The following is a 21,329-nucleotide window of genomic DNA, read 5'->3' as shown; positions in this document are numbered from 1 at the left end:
TCATTTTCTTCACTTCTAATATCTGCATATTGACATTTTTTAACCAGTAGTTTCAGCCTCAGATATTTAAATGTAAGCTATGGAAAGCCATAATCGCAAATCTGACCAAAAAAAAAAGAAAAAAAAAAAGAAAGAAAGCAAAGGCTAAAACCAAGTCTATCCTCTTAGTACAAAAGGACAAGACACTGTGTCCTGCCAAGAACTATGATAGTGTATTGCATTTATACACAATTAAAACTGAAGTGATTTTTTTCTAGACCTACTGAATTTCTCTTACAAGGAGATTGCATCATGTAAATGGCTTATTTTATGGACAAGATCATGATGGACCATATTTACTCAAACAACAGACAAAACACTCATTTATTATTCCATACACTGAAAATATGAAAATACACCATATAAGTTACGTGATTAGGCAGTTTGAAATGTCCTCAAAGGAGTTCACAATGGCAGTCAGGTGGAGAGGTGGTTTACAAAACACCTGAGACTGGAGTTTAAGGTTTGTAGGGAACTGTTAAATGCATCTCAGAAAGCTCAGATTTTAGATTTTACTTGGAATTATTTTTTGTTATTTTACTTTTTCTTGACTGCTACCTGTTAATTGTTAAATATGAATATAAGTCATATTCAGCCAAATAAAGTGTCACAATCTGTTAGGCAGAGGCTAGTAGCTAGGCTACGCTGACGCTAGGTAGTGCGATGATCCAGCAAGGAAGCAACATGTCCTGCAATCTTAGCCTGCCAGGAATAATACTACTACAAGCCAGAGCAGAATCAGTGTGAACGAGCCACAGGTGTGCGTTGGGGGCCGGTTAGGAGGCGGGGAAGCAAAGTCCAGTTCCACCATGGTGCACTGTAAAATATAACTTGTTTCAACTTAAAAATATGATGTAAAGCAGCGGTCCCCAACCCCCGGGCCTCGGACCGGTACCGGTCCGTGAGTCGTTTGGTACCAGGCCGCGAGAGTTGAGGCTCAGGTATGAAATGTATGGTTTTCAGGGTTTTTATCGGTTTTCAGCGTTATTTTGTTATCGTTTTTATCGTTTACTCAGTTTTCCTGGGTCTTTTCACGTGTGTTATGAATAAATGTTCTTTTTTTCGGTACCGGTACTAGTTTTGTTTTGTTGTATTTATCTGCGACACCTTAAAGGCCGGTCCGTGAAAATATTGTCGGGCATAAACCGGTCCGTGGCGCAAAAAAGGTTGGGGACCGCTGATGTAAAGGGCTGCCTTAAAATTTTAAGTTAAGTCAAGAAATAAAGTTTGTTCTTGTAACACAACCAAATGTTATGTTGATGAAAAATCACATGTTGTCTAAACATTCGTCTTAGTTTAGTTGACTGAGATTTGTTAGTCAGTTCAACTCCTTTAATTGTCATTTTTACTTGGGAAAACCCTTTCAGCTAAATTAAAATAATCTATTGTTTAAACTCTTGTATAAGTTCAGTTGACTTGGGTTTTTTAGTTAATTCAAATACTTTAGTAGTTATTTTAACTTAGGAATCTATTTTAGCTTAACTAACATAATCTGTTAGTTAAATTGATTTAAGTTTATTAATTAACTGAGCTCCTTAAGGTAGCTGAGTGAACTCGTAAATCAGTTTCATTTTAATTATCAGAGTTGATTGACTGGATGTAAAGAAAAATGTGTATTGAACATCTTAAGTATTTTTTTTTTAGCTTTCCAACATCCATTTCAGCAAAACTACCTGTTAGGTTTATCTTAGATCTCAGGTTTAAATATCTACATTCCTTTAAATTAATTTCCTGTTGTTTACAAAAAAAAAATAAAAACCCACAGATTCCATTAAAGTGAATCTGATCAATTCATGCAGAAAGTTTGTTTTAAGAACAAGACAATTACTCATGAGCACCCAACATTCAACATTTATTGTGTCATCTTAGTCATCTGAGAAACAGAAAAATCAGTGACGTAGCTCATCAGGCTCACAATCCATCAAAACTCGGTTGCTCCCTATGAAACAATAAATTTGAACTCGGTCTTGAGCCCAGTTTGGGGGAAGATTAAATTCTGACCAATACTCTAGGAGCAGTAGTGATTCTTGTGAATGGTGGACAGCTGGTCAACAGAACCCTCACCATGGCATGAGCTTATCAGACTTTCAACAGGATGAGATAAAAACTGCTGTGTTAAAAGTAACAACATAAAGTCTGCATTAATGTAATGTTTCAACAGGACACTTGCTATTTTAGAAAAGTTATTCTTTACATTTGCAAAATTTTTAAACTTCATTGTGCTCAGTCACACCTGTTAGCATAAAACTTGAAATATTAAAATTGTACAAAACCTTTGATAAGTGACAGTAAAGATCAGTTTATAACAACTACGACATCAAACTCTTGTATTTGTCTTCATTTACAATTGCAATAAATTCCACACAACCAATTTCTCTGAAAATGAGTGCTGCATGCTTCTGAAACATTTGATAAGATGGATATTTCAGAAACATTAGTTTGAGTCGGCTCAATTGCAAAACAAAGGAAAAACTACTGACTTGCATGAGATAAGCATCTGCAGAGTCCACCGTTATATTGTTGTTCACATAAGTTTCTTAAACCATGAACAAATGAGTAATTGTCTAATCTGGAATGTAAAGTGTAGTCATTTAGTGAGATACAAAAGTGAGAATGAGAACTTGCAAGTATCAAAAAACAAACAGTAAAATAAAAACTGTCCTTAACACTAAGGCAATTGTATGCTGTCAGCATACAATTACAGTTCTGCATGGCTTTCTGCAAGAGTCTGTTTCGTAGACCATGCACTAGTGAGGAGCACTGCCTTCCACCAATGTTCATTAGGACATTCTGAATGACTTCAAAGATGTCCTCAAGTTCCTTTGGATAATCTATGTTGAAGGCAAAAAGAAGGCCCATCAGCATGGAAATGGCACTTGAGACATCCCTCAGATTAGACAGGATTACTGCCGCCTCAAGGACAACCAACACATCGATGATGTCTTCTTTCACCATCACAATGCCAACTTTCATCCTCTTAGAAAACGTGTATTCAATATCTGTCGGCTATAAAAGGGTTCAAAGACAAAAAAATAAATAAATAAATAAATTACACAATTACAATTACACAATATCCCTCGTGCTTAAGAATTCATGTCTTTCCAAAGAAAAGCCACACTGATGCCTTGGATGATGGTGATTGGCTTTGGGTAACACTTATTAGTTGTTAAAGTTTTTTCAGAATGAGATATGCACCCTCATGTTACAAATCCATTTCTTGCTTTAAACAAAGACCATGTTCATAAATAACTGAGCATGTCTTCAATTGCAGAATTCAAACAAAATTTTAAATTTAAATGGTAAATGGCCTGTATTTGTAAAGCGCTTTACTAGTCCCCTAAGGACTCCAAAGCGCTTTACACATTCAGTCATTCACACACATGGGTGGATGACTGAATCGTGGCTCAAGAGTTGACTGTTCGTCTTATAATCGGAAGGTTGCCGGTTCCGGCGCCGACAGTCTCGGTTGTTGTGTCCTTGGGCAAGACACTTCACCTGTTGCCTACTGGCGGTGGTCAGAGGGCCCGGTGGCGCCAGTGTCCGGCAGCCTTGCCTCTGTCAGTGAGCCCCAGGGTGGCTGTGGCTACAATGTAGCTTGCCATCACCAGTGTGTGTGAATTTAAATTTACTTATGCTAAATATTGGCTGTGCTCTAAACTAAATGTGGCTGAGAATACACGAAATGTGCAAACTGCAGCTACACTACAGGATCAGATTGTGGCTCCATAGACAATGCTCCTTTAATCAGTAAGAGTTTATTTTTTCCCCTTATATTAACAGCATGAAAAAAGAGCATATAGACATGGCTGAGCAGGTTGCATAATTGGCACTGAATATCAACATCCACCTTTACCCAGCTGCCCAATGACTCTGGGCCAGTAACCTTTAATTGCTTACCCAGTCTACACATTCTCTTTTCCAGGGTCCAGGACACTTCACCAAAGTATTGCCCCCCACAGCTGTAGCAGTCACTGCAGCCCCTTAAATATCCTAATATCTCTGCCATTACAATATACAATGGGAGAAATCAAACGTAAAGCTGAAGTGAACAGTACAGCAGCAAAATGTCAAAGACCCTGGTGAAGACATGAATAAACACAAGACACTAATAATATCAATGCTAGCTTGCCAGTTAGTTTCTCTGAAACCTAGACCAAATCCAGTGTCAAAGATCTTGTAATAATACATTTGGTGAGGAAGAACACATGTTATCATGTGGCATCTATTGTTTCATAGATGCCACATGTTTCATTTAAAATCCACTGTGGTGCTGTCATTATTAAATTTACTAAAAGAAACAATGCTAACCTTCACAGTCTTGAAAGTGTGTGAGGGATCTTCCTTTAGAAAATGAGGTCCTCTGTCCTCTTCCTTTGTGTAGGGCTCTGGTCAAAGAAGTCAAAAAGAAAACAAAAACACTTTTTAAACAGTGTTCATGAAGCATGTAGACAGCTCCAAATTCACAGCTTTTTGATACATAATTCCATCAATATATGATTATCATTGGAGATTTTGAATCAGGCTTATCAGGACATTCAAGTAGAATATGATATCCAACCTACCACCAATATACACAGATTCTGTAAAAGTTACCACACTAAATGTCCAGTTGTGAAATATGATGACAGACTTTACTTATCAGATTTCTTTGAATGAGTTCATCAGTTGAACTGGATAACCTAAAACTTAAACAAAGGATTAGATTTCGCAGTTGAACACTTACATCATCATCGAAGCATTTTATGAGCCTAGTTAGCCCTCCTATGCCACTCTTGATTTTGTACAGCTCCACGAACCTCTCCATAATGGTCAAGCACAGCAAAAAGTAACCCTTTCAGGTCAACAGATGTAAGACGGGCAAATTCTGCTTCAACCTGAGCAATAGAAGAAGAGGGGTGGGGAGTACAGGCAGAATTAAACAAAATTCTTTGAGACCCAAATTTAAGCAAACTGTCATCCGAGGCCCATTAGAGAAAACACAAACACACAAAAGCAAACAAACAAAAAGATGCACTTTACCTGCCTTTCAGCGAACAAGGAAGTTCAGAGAACAATAAGCTCTGTCTTGAAATCTTTTAAAGTAGAATGATTGTGAAAATGACTTATGTGATGTAAAACTTTAGTAAATGTGCGATTAACCCTTGTATGGTGTTCGGGTCTGTGAGACCCGTTTTCAGTTTTTTTTCAAAAGAAAAATTAAACAATTAATTATTTTTTCAACCTGAAATTCATTGGCTTTGGCTTATTTTCTGTGAAGAACATAAATCCGAACTAATTTTCAATGACCTCATACTGTACTTCCCCCCACGCATTTACATTACATACAAGGTGTTCGGGTCCACTGGACCCAGGTCTAATAAAAGTGTTGAAAGTGTAGGTCCTGTGTTCCCACACTCTGTCTTCCTCCTTTCTGGTGCTGCTGATAGTGTTTTCTTCCCCTCCCGCTCCCGCACAAAGTTGCAACATTGTTGAAAATTCAACTATCAACACCGTCTGCTCTTACATTCCCACACATTGTCTGTGAAGGTTCCCACACATTTTACCCTCTTTCTTGAGGGATACAAATTTTATTTTCTCATACCCTGTCCCACCTTCAAATTAGTGGCATAATACTATAAATAAGACTTTGCCAGTGTGGTTCTTTATCACAACTGATCAAGATGGCAAAAGATTATCTGCTGCGAGGGCCATCCAATTGATTTTGGAAGAGAGAGGGGCTTCAGATGATGGTGTTGACAAAGAGGTTTCAGAATATTTCACATTTCTGAAAATTCAGAGTCTGACAGTGACTTTGAAGAAGAGGATGAGGTTGAGCACCATTTAGTAACAAAACGAAGACGAGTACCCCATCTGCAGCCAGCTCCAGGACCAGAACAAGCCCACCAGACAGCAAGTGAAGAAATATGGATGTCAATAACTGGTGAAATTGAATGGTCTTCTTGCCCAAGAAATGAGCCACCCTGCAGAGCTGTTACTGTGATAAGCCAGGGCCAACACGGCTGACAGTTACTCATGTGCAGGACATCAAGTCTTCATTTGAGCTTTTCATCCCAGATTCCATCCAGAAAATTATTCTGGATTGCAGTAATCTAGAAGGAAGGTGTGTTTTTGGAGAGAGGTGGAAGGAGATGGACCAAATTCATCTAAGAACCATCTAAGAACCCCAAAGGCCTACTTTGGGGTTCTTAGATGAATGGGCCTAATGTCACCATTGATGAGCAGCTGATCCCATTTAGTTGTGAAACATATTGCTTCACGTGTAAATGTGTTGTGTCTTTCCACTCACTCCACTTGATTATAACTGATTTATTTTTTTTATAACATTTTATAAAAAAAAACAAAAAACAAAACGAGAAGCACATTAATTCATAAATGTGATCTAACAAAGGTAAAGGGAAAAAATGAACCATGTTTGCTGTTCATATGGCTTGTAATTGGGATGAAGTAAACATCTGTTGAGTAATTTAACATAAAATTGTTTGATAGTGTTAATTTGGAAAGCCAAAACTCTAGCGGGTCCACCAGACCCATGAACACTGGCTGAGTAACAAAAATATGAACACCACACAAGGGTTAAAAGAACACTGAATAAAAGGACAAGTAACAATTTCCTTATTCCTCAGATGTTTAAACTAATATAATGCTGGTTTGTAGACCATATTTTGTTTCAATCCTCAGTGCACTCTTGCAGCTTAGCATGCAGCAGTAAATAACAACTTAAGTGATTACATAGGGGTAAACAGATGACAACAAGCATAGCAGTCCTGCCAAAACATTATTTTTGAACCCAGCCAGTTATTGGAAATATTGCCAAAATGAACTTCCACCAAAATACAACAGCCTGTGAACTTGAAAGAAATTTACAAGTACAGAGACAATATGAAATAAGCTTTATTAATTAGCTGAGTTAGCTTGCTAATATTGCAACAGTGGTTGAGTGTACAACCTTAAAGCTAGCGGCACAATACTTGTGATTTGGTCAGTGCTACATTAAACCCATAAAAAAGGCCATATGTCAGTTTATTAGGTTAAGTTTGGTCATGATGCACAAGCTGGACCTTGTCGGCTAAAGTTACATTAGCTAAAGCAAACATTTCGGTAAAAGAGAAAAACCCACGTCATGCAATAAATTCAAAACATGTTCCAACTTTTGTAGCTTTCTTTCCTTATAGTTATAACCAATGTTACTCACCTTGAAAGCAGATTCCAATGAAGACGATTGGAAAACGTCCAAGTAAAGTGACCATGTCGTTAACCGCCAATTCCCCATGATGCACCTCGATAGCAGTCACGTGGGACAGTTTTGAATCCTGCTGTGCTCAACTTCCCCACATTGTCAAGTTCCCATAAGTTGCTGATTTAGCTGGACATGAGTTTTCAAGTTAGCTTTTTTTGGTGTAATTGGGACGTTTTTAACTTGTAATTCTATGTTACAACAACAACTACAGTCATCTATTGTCAAACTGATATAGAATAATATGTTAAAATAGCAAACATCTGGAATTACATTTTACAGTGTGGGTGGGGATAAGAGAAAAACACACCACACCCTCTCCAGATTCTGAGAACCATGACATAAAGAAACTTAAGCTGTAGACAAAAAACAGACATTAAACTTTTCAAACATTAAGAGATTATTATGAGTATAAAATTTCCTCAAAGTGTCTTATGTTGACTCAAATGCAGTTTTATTCTTTGCTCAGCTAGTAGCAGCTACATGTTAACTGCTCCTTTTAAGGATTCTGGTCTGGTTTCTGTATTCTGGTCTTCTGCCCATTTAGTGCCTTAGAAACCAGGAGCAACAGTTTTCTCTTTTCTCAGGTTAGATTGCAGCTATTCAAGGCAATGCTTTGTATTACATTTAATGGCTATTTAAGACAGAGTTTTGTATTTCATCTGATGTGCCACAGTGTATTACAAAAGTGTCCCAGAAGTGATCTAAAGCAATGACACCGGCCCACAGCCCTCATGTAACACATCAGTAAGTTATATTATCAGTCCCCCCCCCCCACCTTACTGGCACACCTGTGTTCAATCAGTAACCAATCAATTCAGAATACATAAACATATTTAGCTTTTTTTACCTCTCACTTGCCAGATTGTTTTGAGTTATTACGTAACCTTTCCAGTCATTATGACTCTTTTATCTAGTGTTTTCTAGTGTACAACCTTTGGATTCTTTCATGGATTTCTTGGCTTCTTCTCATTTAGCCCCAGCTTCTTGTAGATAGACATGCAGTTAGTGGGGTTAGGTTAATTGATGATTCTAAATTGCCCATAGATGTGAATGTCTCCCTGTGATAGACTGGTAACCTGTCCAGGAACTGGGATAGGCTCCAGCTCCTCCCCCCACGACCCTGAATTGAATATGTGGAAGAGAATGGATGAATTATATATAGACAATAGGGATATGAAAACAGGTTCAACTATCAGTAGAAACAGCTTGGCTATGTATTGTGGCCAACACTGTTGCCAGTGAGTTTTTGAAAACAGCTCAAAAGAGGCAAACCTTCAAACCATCTCCCCAACTTTAAACATTACTTTTCTGACTCACACCAAATGTAGCTATAGAGGTCTGTACACATGTCACATAATGACTCTCACACGTTCTCACATGATGCTTAACAACAACAGTTGGTCCACTTGTGATTGGCACATCATCCAGAGGCAACATAAAGTCTTTCTTCCACCCTCAAACTGAGCTGTCAATCAAACTGGAACAGGGCAGCACTGCAATATGCGTGCTGAAAATAGACTGTCGTCACCTCAGGCCTGTCAAGGGATACACAGAACATAATGTACAGGTAGCCACAGAACTGAGAAGCCACATTCACCAATGCAGTCTGTGGTATTGTGGGATAAAGCTAGCGGCTTGTCGCTCCTCAGGTGTAAAGTTTGAAAGCCTCCCGTCACTGCACTTTTAGCCATGACAGAATCCTTTTGTGCTTCACATTGTAAAGTAGATGTCCTGCAAAAATTGAGCCTTGCGGTACTTCAAGCAGGCACAAAAGTAATATTAACCTCACTCCCTTCAGCCATCTACGCTTATAACTCATCTATCTATAACTCACTCTCACTCAGGAAGTGGGAAATAAACAGAGTTGGTTGTTTTTTTTCTCTCGCTTCCTTAAAAAAAGTATTTAAAAGTAGAATGGAAGGCAGAGCCTTTAGTTTAAACCTTTAGGCTTAACCCTTTCATAGCATATAGTTAGGGCTGGATCAGGTGACCCTGAATCCTCCTTTAGTTACGCTGCAATAGGTGTAGGCCGCTGGGGTATTCCCATGATGAATTGAGTATTTCTTCTTCAATCACCTTTCTCACTCACTATGTGTTAATAGACCTCTCTGCATTGAATCATGCTGTGGAAGAGAGCCAGAGATTAATAACAAGTATGTCTTTTGTCCCGTCTTCCTTCTTTCACCCCAACCGGTCACGGCAGATGGTCGCCCCTCCCTGTGACTGGTTCTCCTTGAGGGTTTCTTCCTGTTAAAAGGGAGTTTTTCCTTCCTACTGTCACCAAAGTGCTTGCTCATAGGGGCTCATATGACTGTTGGGTTGTTCTCTGTATGTATTATTGTAGTGTCTACCTTACAATATAAATTGCCTTGATGTGTCTGTTGTTGTGATTTGGTGCTGTATAAATAAAACTGAATTAAATTGAATTGAATTAACAAGAGCTATATCTATGCATCTTCAACATTTTGTTTGCACCACACATTATGAATTATATTGGTCTACTGATTTGTTCTCTTGTCAGACTCAAGTGCCTAGACTCAAGTGCCTCAAGTGCAGAGTAATTTTACTTTTTCCTTTAATTTTTGAAAATCAAATGTTTTTATTACAAAAGGCTGAAATAAAATTGGAGTCATTGAAAACAGAACTCTGTATTAAAATTCCACAACCCTTTAATTTAAAAATCAAGTCTGCTGTTTGAAAAAATAACAATTTTGAAAAAGTTTATGCTGTACAAAACATCCACATTTGGCAGTATTGTATAACTGATTTAAAAATACAGAAGTAGTGCTACATGTTGCATGGGGATTGCTCTGAGTTCAGAAATAGCCTCACTGCAAAGCATTCCGCCATAGGTCAGTTTTGTTAATATGCAGTGAAACCAGCACTGTGTCTAAGCTCATTTTCATTTCACCTTTATAGCTGAATTATCACAGAACCAAGGACATTTAGCAAAGAATAAAAAAATGTACAGGGTGGGACTTTTATATGGATACACTGTAATAACATGGGAATGGTTGGTGATATTAAAGTCCTGTTTGTGGCACATTAGTATATGTGAGGGGGCAAACTCCTCAAGATGGGTGGTGACCATGGGGGCCATTTAGAAGTCGGCCATCTTGGATTCAACTTTTGTTTTTTCAATAGGAAGAGGGTCATGTGACACATCAAACTTATTGGTAATGTCACAAGAAAAACAATGGTGTGCTTGGTTTCAACGTAACTTTATTCTTTCATGAGTTATTTACAAGTTTCTCTTTGTTCACAGCCATTGACATGTCGAAGAGGTTAACACGTGAGAAGCGGAGCGAAATTGTGTTGATATCTGCTGAACGCAGTAACCGGGTCATTGCAGCAGATTTCAATGCAAGACACCCTACGAGACCACCCATCTCCCATGCTACAGTTAGCAAACTGCTTGCTAAGTTTCGTGAAACTGGTTCAGTGTTGGATTTGCCAAAATGTGGACGCAAGAAAACTGTCACTAATGAAGAAACATCAGTGGCTGTCCTAGCTTCATTCAGCAAGAGCCCACAGCGTAGCACTCGCCGTATGTCACTGGAGAGTGGCATTAGTCGAACATCCCTTCGGCGGATATTAACTACTCACAAATGGCACCCTTACAAACTCCAGCTACTGCAGCATCTCAATGAGGATGACCCAGATACACAGAATGACACAGAATTTGCAGAATGGGCAAAACAAAAATTGGAACAGGACCCTCAGTTCACGCAGAAGATTTTGTACAGTGATGAGGCAAACTTTTATGTGAATGGTGAAGTTAACAAACAAAACCACCTCTATTGGTCTGACACTAACCCACATTGGATGGATCCCTCCAAGACTGTTGGAACAACAAAAGTGAAGGTTTGGTGTGGTATATGGGGTACAACGATAGTGGGTCCATTCTTCATCAATGGAAACCTCAAGGCCACTGGATATTTGAAATTGCTACATGATGATGTGTTTCCTCTTTATGCACTGAAGCTGGCACGTTCCCTGAGTTTTTCCAGCAAGATGGTGCACCACCACATTATGGGTGCCAGGTCCGAGCATTCCTAGATGAACAGTTTCCTGGAAAGGGGATTGGTCGTCATGGGCCAGTTGAATGGCCCCCAAGGTCTCCCGATCTGACCCCCTTAGACTTTTATCTTTGGGGTCATCTGAAGGCAATTGTCTATGGTGTGAAGATACGAGATGTGCAGCACCTGAAACTACGGATACTGGATGCCTGTGCTGGCATTTCTCCTGCGGTGTTGCTATCAGTGTGTGAAGAGTGGGAGAAGAGGGTTGCATTGACAATCCAACACAATGGGCAGCACATTGAACACATTTTATAAGTGGTCATAAACTTGTAAATAACTCATGAAAGAATAAAGTTACGTTGAAACCAAGCACACCATTGTTTTTCTTGTGGCATTACCAATAAGTTTGATGTGTCACATGGCCCTCTTCCTATTGAAAAAAAACAAAAGTTGTATCCAAGATGGCCGACTTCTAAATGGCCCCCATGGTCACCACCCATCTTGAGGAGTTTGCCCCCTCACATATACTAATGTGCCACAAACAGGACTTTAATATCACCAACCATTCCCATGTTATTACGGTGTATCCATATAAATGGCCCACCCTGTAGATTGCTTCTTGACATGTCTGAAGTGTCCATGATGATAACACAGGTCTAACTGTGGAGGAATTTTCTGAGCCATTGTACAAACTTCCAATACCATATTGAACATATATTAACTTGGCATAGTTTGAAGTCTGCAAGAATATTCACCGGTGCGTTGTTAGAGCCGTTTGTACTCTCCAAAGAGAACACATAATCTAGACATTTCCCATTGTCATTCTGAGTTTATCCCCAATTCTTTCTCCATGTTTTTGAGTCATTATTTGTCATGAATTCTAACTAGAACACATTTTTATTAGCATTAGCAACTAGTATGAGTGGACAAATTACCTGATCAGTGGCAGATGGCAGACAGATGGATCCATTCCCCAGAAATTGGTTGACAGCATCAGTGCATCATGTTTGTACTTTGTGATAACAGGACAATGACAGTTGTTTTGGACACCTAAAGTGAAGTGATCTAATCAACAATCTATTTAGTGGAAGCACTCATGCTAAGTGATTAATGGAAATAACCTCACTGGGGCAATTTTTTGAAAGTCAGATGAATGTACAAGCTCTGTTTGGAGCAATCCCGTTTCCTGATATTGTTTAGATGACTCTGAAGAAACTAATGGGAATTAAAACATACTAAATTGAACCAGCAAGTTCATTTGTTACAGGTTCCTTTGAATTTGCATTAACATTACACAAATCCTCATTTAAATCTGATTATATTATCACTTGGGAAAAAAGAAAAGAAAAAATGTAATTGTCATAAGTGTGTTTTTTTTTTTTTGCATATAAGAAAGAGCCATTACTAATCATTTCTAATTTGTTATATTTATCTTATGATAGAAAATGCTGCAAGACACCCTTTCTGATAGGAGTGATAGTTCTTGCAGAATTCTGGTCAATCAATAGGACACGAGCAGTAAGCAGATATTTACATGCTTCAATCCTATATAATGATATTGATCATTTTCATAATCCTGTCACCACATCTGGTGTAGCTTTAGCAGGATCTTGGCAGATGGTCTATGTCCACACTAGAAGTGTTCAGAAACAATATTGGCCACCCATGTTTAGCACCACTCACAAATCATTATAGTCACAAACAGATCAATGCAACAAGATCAAAGCAAGTCACAGAAGCAAAACAATGTCAACTCTTCACAACCACACAAGAGGAAACATCAGGACTTTGATAAAGTCAGTACCATTCATTCACAGAAAACAAATACCATAATGAATGAATGTAAAACTAACATCGCAAAGCCATACTCATATACGGCGTTTACATTTTGTGTAAGGCCACAGCAGTTCAACACAGTTGGACAACTCTTTCATAAAAAAACATTTTCACACTGACACTTTCAGTCCTCTAAAAATATATTTATTAATCTAAAGTGAAACTTGGCATGCTTTTCTACTCCAACTACCATAAATTTGGTCAGTTTTAGAGAGAACCTTGTGTCTATGTTAAGTAAAGATCGGTCAAGGATTTTCTTTGTAGGAAGATGAATCGCTTCGCTGTCACCCAGTGGGAGAAAGGCCTTTGAAACGTATTCTTCCAACTGGATTTTTGCGGTGCTGTGGCAAGACTTAATCATATTAGGTGGACATATTATTGTGACACACTTGCACTGGGTAGATCACTGAGGAGTAGAAGACTAATAGCTCCCTGCTCTTGACATCTGAGTCATGGCCTTTACATTTTGTTGACTCTTGATCCCTTTTTTCCCCCGTTCTTTCTTTTTTCCCTTTTTTCTGTTCCAGAATAAGAGCTAACTCTACTCTGCTAGGACATTCCTGAGCTGTCCTTCTGATGCTGACTTCCTTTTGTTTCCTCAGACCCTGGAGGAGGCAAAACTGTTCTATTTTATGTTTTTCTATCCAGATATACTTTTACTTCAAAGGCCTAGGTGATCACTTTGGGATCACTGCCATGATGAAAAATTAAGACTTTGCCAATCAGAACAAAATTTCATGGTATTTTTCACAATTTGATTCATTTTCACAAGATCCATGACACCACTTGCTGAAATGCAGTCCTGAGCTGTAACAGAGCATCTACCACGTTGTACAGATGGTTATAGAAACTCACTGTTGTAGCCCTCTCCTGACCTCTTCTGTACTGATTGACCAGCCAAACAATTTATAAAGTGATTGATCCAAATTTAAGACCTATAACCACTGAATTTCAGTCTAGTTCTTGGGTAATTTACAATATCTCATCTTTATCCCTGTTCCCCTTCCTTAAGAATAACTTTTTGACAGCCTGCAGTACAGCTATGTGCATCTCTCAGGTCCTGTGTGAGGTCTTCACTGTTCATCTGCTGTTAATAATTATTTTTTCTTTTCTATTTTTTTCTTTTGTCCTCGTTTTTTTCTCCACTTTCTTCAAATGGTTCATTGCTAAGTTGTCTGTTGTGTGTAGACACAACAGTGGTTCATTTGAATACTGTGACTTTTATAATAAAACAAATAAACCAAAATCCAGAGATAATTGTTAAGATTCAAGGACTGGACTGAAAGTGATAAGTGAAAAAGCAGCAAATCTCCAAAGAGAAAACTTTAAAAGACATTTAGTAATCTTACAGAACTAAGGGTGGCAAAAGGGTGGGAACATTTCGTTGATTATTTGTTTTGTTTTAATGATTCATAGTCGCAAAAACACCTCATACATTTGCAAATGTAAGTGTTTAAGGATACATGTATGTCTCTTGAATTCAGTTTTGTTAAATATAGTGCATCCGCTTGCACCATCATCCGTACTGGCTTCAGAAGCCATGTTAATTTTCCCTTCAATTTCAATTCTTCTATTTGTCATGCTGTAATCTTGGTGGTCGCCAGCTGGGACAAATGGCATGGAGACGATATGTGGTATTTTGAACAGTTCACACAGTGTCATGGGATTAAAGATGCTTAAGATTGGTCACTGGGGGGGATGTGGCTTAGCTAGATGTCAATGTCACAGGCCATGAAAACATCAAAGCAGCTTCAGTTACAGCTGTTCTTTTACTGCAACAGACTAAGTGAGTAATACACTAGTTTAGGTTGGCATGGAGACACCAGTGCTGTCTTTCAGTAGTCACGCCTCACAACTTGTCATTTGTACTTCTGTACTATTTCTGAAACAGATGAGGGTTGTGAATTGCTGCACCACAACCAACTGTGATAAATTGATTTTTAGTGATAAAGGAAGTGAGCCTTCTGTCTCGTGTTATCACAGAGACAAAGCTGCTGAATCTGGATAAGAATGTCCAATATGGATGACTGCACAAGATGGAATTAAAGTGAAAAGTATTTCTTCACTGTAGAAGGACAACTGAGGTAACAAGGCACCATGTCTTGTTAAACTGTGCTGGAGTGGACAAAGGTGATAGTGAAAATCAAGAAATATTTACTTTAAAGATTAATAGAGAAAATTAGAAGCATGATAGTAATACTACTGCTACTACTACTACTAATAATAATAATTGGTTGCATATAATCTGACATGAACAACATGACACATCATATTTTACTGAGTCATTACTTCTTTATCAGATATTAAGCCACTGCAGGAGCAGTGTGTGGGAAACCTACTACCCTACCTCATTGTCTCTGCATGCTTCCTTTGTTGCAGCAGGTTGCCTGGTTTTGTCTTTATCTCTTGCTTTTACAGCTTCACTGTTTGCAAAGTTCTCACAAAAGAGGTATAGTTACAGCAGGTATTCTTTAGTCCCTGAAGATTTTATACAGAATCCAGTGTGATACCAGCAGCATTTTAACATCTGAGAAATTTGAATACCAAAGCACATTTATACCTTTGATTCAACTGCATAACTTTGGTTTTTGTCTTTAAAACATATGTGCTTAAAAAATTCACAAACTGAAGCTGTGAATAAATATGCCTAATTTTTCTCTTTCTAATATCCAAAACATGTATATATGATAAAAAGCCAACCTGTCTCATCGGTAACATAGTGGTTCCATGTTCAGGGTTGAGGGATAAACATGTAAAGGTTAAAAACTTTACACTTCATTTACAGATGAGGCTCTAATACATTTTGCTCAAACAAAATGCGTAGGCTTTTACACCCACTGCAAGTAAATGAAAATAAAACATTGAATTAAAGTAACACACAAAAAAGGCTGGTTCCTTTTCAAACTGCAACATCTAAGGTTAATATGACTTATCCCACTACCTCCATATTAATGAAGCATTATTTAGTTATTATTCATTAATATGAATAAATAAGAAAAAGAAAATTTGACTGTTTCACAAACTGCCTTCAGACTGTGTTGCAAATTTCACACAGTAATAGTTATCCCCATTGGAGTTCAATTCTGCTTTTCATTTCAAGTGGGGTGGATAAAACAGCAGCTTACATGGAAATGTCATCACTATGTCAGACACTGTAACCCTAACCTAACCCTAACCCTTTACCCATGCTACATGTTAGGTGATTTAATGGTGGCATCATTAAATTTAAATAGTGCCAGTAATCAGGAAAAAGGGATTTTCCTTTTGCATCCTTCAGTATAAAAGATAAGGAGGATCTGGGGACCTGTTCTAATGAGTCTAATGCAGTAGATTGGCAGAGGGAGTGGGAGGGCACTATGATGGAAAGCCAAAATATATTTATGGCTGCCAACCTTGCAACCTGTTTTTTTTACTGCAGACATAAAAATATTGATTCCCAAGCATGTAAAACCTACGAATTACATGAGTGCAACTTGCAGTCATATCCAGCAGGGATGTCACAGTTATACAGATTATATCTGCACCTCACTGTACAATTGCTTACATTTTAAAAATCTAAAATCTGCCGAGTATCAGTTTGGAATAACCAATTTCCACTTCAAAACATTTCTGAAGGCTTTGTTTCATTCCTCCAGCAGCATTAGAGCATATAAACAAGAGTAACTTTAGGGAGAGTTGAGTACAAGGTTAACACAGAGGAGATGGATTTCATGCAGTGTTGGGAATTCAGATTTAATTTTCTGATTGGATATGATCATTCGCAGTTCTTCTTGTCAGTATTCAGTTGATATGATATGCGCAATGGAAGAAAAACATCATGGTGTCAATATTGACTCGTCTATATCCCAAATTTATCTCTCTTTGTTTTTCTCCTTTGGGACACCTGATGGCATTCGTAAGAAAGATGGAGAGGAGAAGGAGTACGAAAAAAAATCAGTCTGTGAACAGGACCTGCTCTCCTAAGGGGAAAGAGGACATTCTGTATAGCAAACATTCAGGCAGATCAATTTGATGAGGAGACTGGAAAGCAGTAGAGAGGCACCTAGTCATAGTCAGAAAATCACAAACAGCATCCTTCCCATAAAAAAAGCACACAAGCCTATATACAAGCCTTCTTCTACCCACTCATTCGCCTTTTGCACACTAACAAGCATACCAAGAAATAAACACATTTGAACTCGAACTGATGTTACAGGAACTAAAAATCTTGTTTTTACCACTATAATGAGAAAAAAAAAAATCATGTATGCGACTATGCTAAAGAAAACATTTATGTGAAGCTATATGCATGTGCACAAGCAACACATAGGTATATTAAAGGAGACTAATTTTCTTACTGATGTGCCTTGACATTCAAAGAAGAAGGAGAACCCACAAAATATTGCACACAAGCTTATTAGCTTATTATCATTAAATGTCATGTTTATAGAACAAATTAGTCAACTTATTTATTTCGGTGTAGGCAAGAGCTCCAACTTTCCCATACTGCTAACTCACATTTATCCGTCACTACCAGGTTTCTGAAGATAAAAATAATAATGTTATTAACATTAGAACTGGCAAGGGGGTCATTAGACCCCATAGAAATCAATGTATAACCCCTATTGCTGCATGCCAGGTTGCCTTGCAATAAAATTATTTACACACATGAGTGAGAACTAGTTGTGTTTGTTAAAAACATATGTAGGAGACTGTAGTTAGATAAAAGGTGACTAATTACTGGCAGGCTGAGGATGGGATTTTGCGCTGGAGAAGAAAATGTCACAGTGTGACTGAACAGCTAGGAAACCAGGTGAGTTGCTGGCTGTTCTGCGCAGCGGAGTAACGATAGTTGAACTGACCAGAGCAAATAAATAGTGGACTCCACAACACTATGTTTTGTACCAGGGGCGGAGCGTGGGGGTGGCTTACTGGGCTTAAGCCCGGGTTGTTTTGTCAGAAGCCCGGGGTCTTTTGGAGTGTAATTTTTTCATAGTTAGATGCCTGGCTGACAACTGTATAAAACAAAAAGTACACACAATATTCGAAGCACATAGTGCACACTGTGGGAATTTACGACTGTGCGTGAATCCCCCCTGATATTGGTATGATCCGAGCTCAGGCACTAAGCGACTGAGCGAGAGGGCGGGGCAGCTGCTGCCTGTGAGTGCGCTGTTGGAGAAACGGAGCCAGCCATACTAAGGAGAGCTTAAGTTCGACCAGGTACCAAAGCAAATCATTCGTACCGTACAAATAATGTAAATATGACGGTGCATCACGAAAGATTGATATCAAACTGATCACTTGACCAGTATTACGTTACTTGCTCTTCAAGTGAATCAACAACTGGCGAAATGAAAAGCCGAACAAATGCTATTTTTTTAGAGAGTCTTAGCTTACGTGTGTTTATTTCATATTTTCAGTTGTTTCCCTCCCCGACTAAATCGGTTTCAGTTATGTACTGAAATATAAGAATGGACATTAGAGGCTTCTTTCAAAGAAAAAACTCTGGTAAATGTTATTTTATATATTATGCTTTGTATGTTGTTCAGTATATTTCTATGCAAAACAAGAGGGATTTCAGTACACAGCAGGATATTCACATTTGTAACCAGATATTTACATACACTTTAGGGAGAAAACATTTTTACTGTACAACATCAATTTAGAGTAAACTTTTGTTTTAGATAAATATTGAAATATATTTTGAATTAGTTAAATGTCAGAATAAAGAGAGAGAGATCTGTCTATTTATTATCACTTTCATCAAATTTAGGAGTATATATACACTAAGTTTGTTGTTAATTAATAAGAAAACTCCAGAGGATTCCATTCTGAGCTGAAGAAGCTTCTGATAGGTTAGTAGAGTCCATGTGAGTAAATTGGTGGCACACCTGTGGATGCATATAAGGCAAAACACAGAGCCTGTTTCTTTGACATGGGAAAATCAAGAGATATCAACCAAAACACCAGGAAAAGAATTGTGGAGCTCCATAAGTGTGGCACAAGTTTGAATACAATTTGGTGCCATTTGCAATTAAGAAATACAGATAGTTTCTCTCTTTACTCTTAAAGTTAACAAATATGTTTTTATATTTATCAATCTAAAAAAAATAAACATTTAGTCTGATTTGATGTTACAATTAAAAAAGTGTTTGTGTTTTGATCTGAAGAGTTTGTAAATGTCTGTATATTTAATGATTGTCAGCACAAAGAGGGAGAGAGAGGAACAGAGAGGGAGAGAGAGGAGAATGAGGACAGAACAGAGATGGAACAAGAGCAGGTGAGACACATATGTTAGTCAAATGGTCGTTTACCAAAAGTATCACCGTATCATAGGTACTCGTGTATCTCGTACCTAGTGTTTCTTTTTAGGTTTGTTATTTTTCAAATTCTATATTTATTAAGTTATGCAGGCTTGTTTGCACAACAAGGCTAAATAATTATATAAACATTTCTCAATCTAAATATTGTACTTTGGTAGAATTAAAAAATAAGTGTAGTGCAGGTCTATGATGATTTTTAGTGCTACTATCATCTAGTTCTGATTCTGGTTCTGTCTTGGTTAAATCCTCAGTAGTCCTGATTTTGAACTGTTGTAGTCCTGTTTTAATTCTGGATCAGTTCTGGGTCTGGTTGAATTGGGGTTTAGTCCCTGTGTCTTGATACAGCCCTGACCATGTTCTGCCTTGCTGCTTAATTAAAAAACTAGTTTAAGGTGTCCTGCACATGTGATATATATTTTTCCCTATATGAAGTCATTCTTTTTGAACAAAACTAAAAACAGGGCCAATTAATCTTTCAGTCATTTCTACCCCCCCCCCCCCCCAAAAAAAAAAAAAAAAAAAAAAAATCCCACATGCATACTACCCTTTTGGGCTAAGCCCCGGGTGTTTCAAATGTCTGGCTCCGCCTCTGTTTTGTACTATCTTTATTTTTAAGCAACCAAAGCCATTTTTCAGCAGTAATTACATTTTTAGATGTGTGATTTGTTGTAGAGTGTGTTCATTCTAATGTGTATTTTTCATTTACGGTCGGTAATGAAATGATCTAAATCACTGATAAAAATGATAAAACCTGTAAATATTACGTTTAAATACTTGTTTTGTCAAATCTTACTTAAAATATGAAAAAAAAAAAATCAGATGAAAATTACTTTTTGAAGAAATGATTTTAGTGGTGGTTCTCAGGAGTTCGGAATCCTGGCAATTATGGTGTTAAGCCTTGAGACACACGGTAAACGTTAAAACTCTCTAATTTGCTTTGCTGAATGTGGCGTACTGTCGTGCTGATCATGTCTTCTTTTTACTTCTCTAATTTATCAAGTACTGTCACAGTACCAAGAATTCACCAGAATCAATTTAAATTCAGAACAGACTTAATTTCTATAATTAATTTATTTAGACTTTTTTTTTTTTTTAGACCATTCCTTCAAACTTTCCCCTCATCGTGCTCTTCACCTTTCAGTGTTCAGACACAGTTGATCTTTGCTTCCTGTTTAATTCAGGACAGACACATTCAGGGCTGCATCCTCCTGAGGCCGCATTTGTAGACCGATTACGTCACAGCGACGCGCCGAAGGCTGTCCAAATTCGTAGACTCCTCCGAATGCAGCCGACAAATGCGTCCTCCTTTTCCCCGAATTTGAAGGATGGGTCGGGTCTGTCCTTCGTGGCCTACCATATCCCAGAATTCATAGCACGGCCCAGCCAAACTCCAGTTTCCAACAATGGCGGCCACTACTAAGTTTGAAAATTACTCTCACTAATCTTTCTGGGTCACAAAATAAGCTTTTAACATATTTTCAGGCGAGAAAGTAGCTGTGTAAACATCAAATATCTGCTCAGTTTATCAAGATATCGCATTCAGAGGAGCTTGCAAAGAAAAGCGTCTGGACTTCTTTAAGTTTACTTGAAGACGTTTCACCTCTCATCCGAGAAGCTTCTTCAGTTCTAAGGTCAAATGGTGGAGAGTCCCAGATATAAACCTAGTGGGAGTATCCCCCCACAGAGGGACAAAAGGACCCCCTGATGATCCTCTAATCGCCTGAGCCAAGGTGTGAAACTGGGTGTGGGTCCCAATCAGCCAGAGTTTCGGGTGTGTTCATTGTGAAACCTGGCCCCACCTTATCACATCACATCCTATCATCATATCACATCCTGGGCCATCTGACCTCAGGAATTCGCATGATAAGGTGGGGCCAGGTTTCACAATGA

The 21,329-nt window shown here is 38.2% G+C and overlaps 1 pseudogene; it reads right to left on the bottom strand.

The window, feature by feature from the left end:
• Positions 1-2,603: 2,603 nt before the first annotated feature.
• On the bottom strand, positions 2,604-7,309 carry LOC146375292 (uncharacterized; annotated as a pseudogene).
• Positions 7,310-21,329: the final 14,020 nt, after the last annotated feature.

The sequence above is a fragment of the Perissodus microlepis genome, chromosome 13 (genome assembly GCF_051167445.1).
Source record: "Perissodus microlepis isolate ML-2025 ecotype Zambia chromosome 13, ASM5116744v1, whole genome shotgun sequence".
NCBI classification, from domain to species: Eukaryota; Metazoa; Chordata; class Actinopteri; order Cichliformes; family Cichlidae; genus Perissodus; species Perissodus microlepis.
Note: the sequence above shows the minus strand (reverse complement) of the source record. Positions and strands in the feature narration are given on the sequence as shown.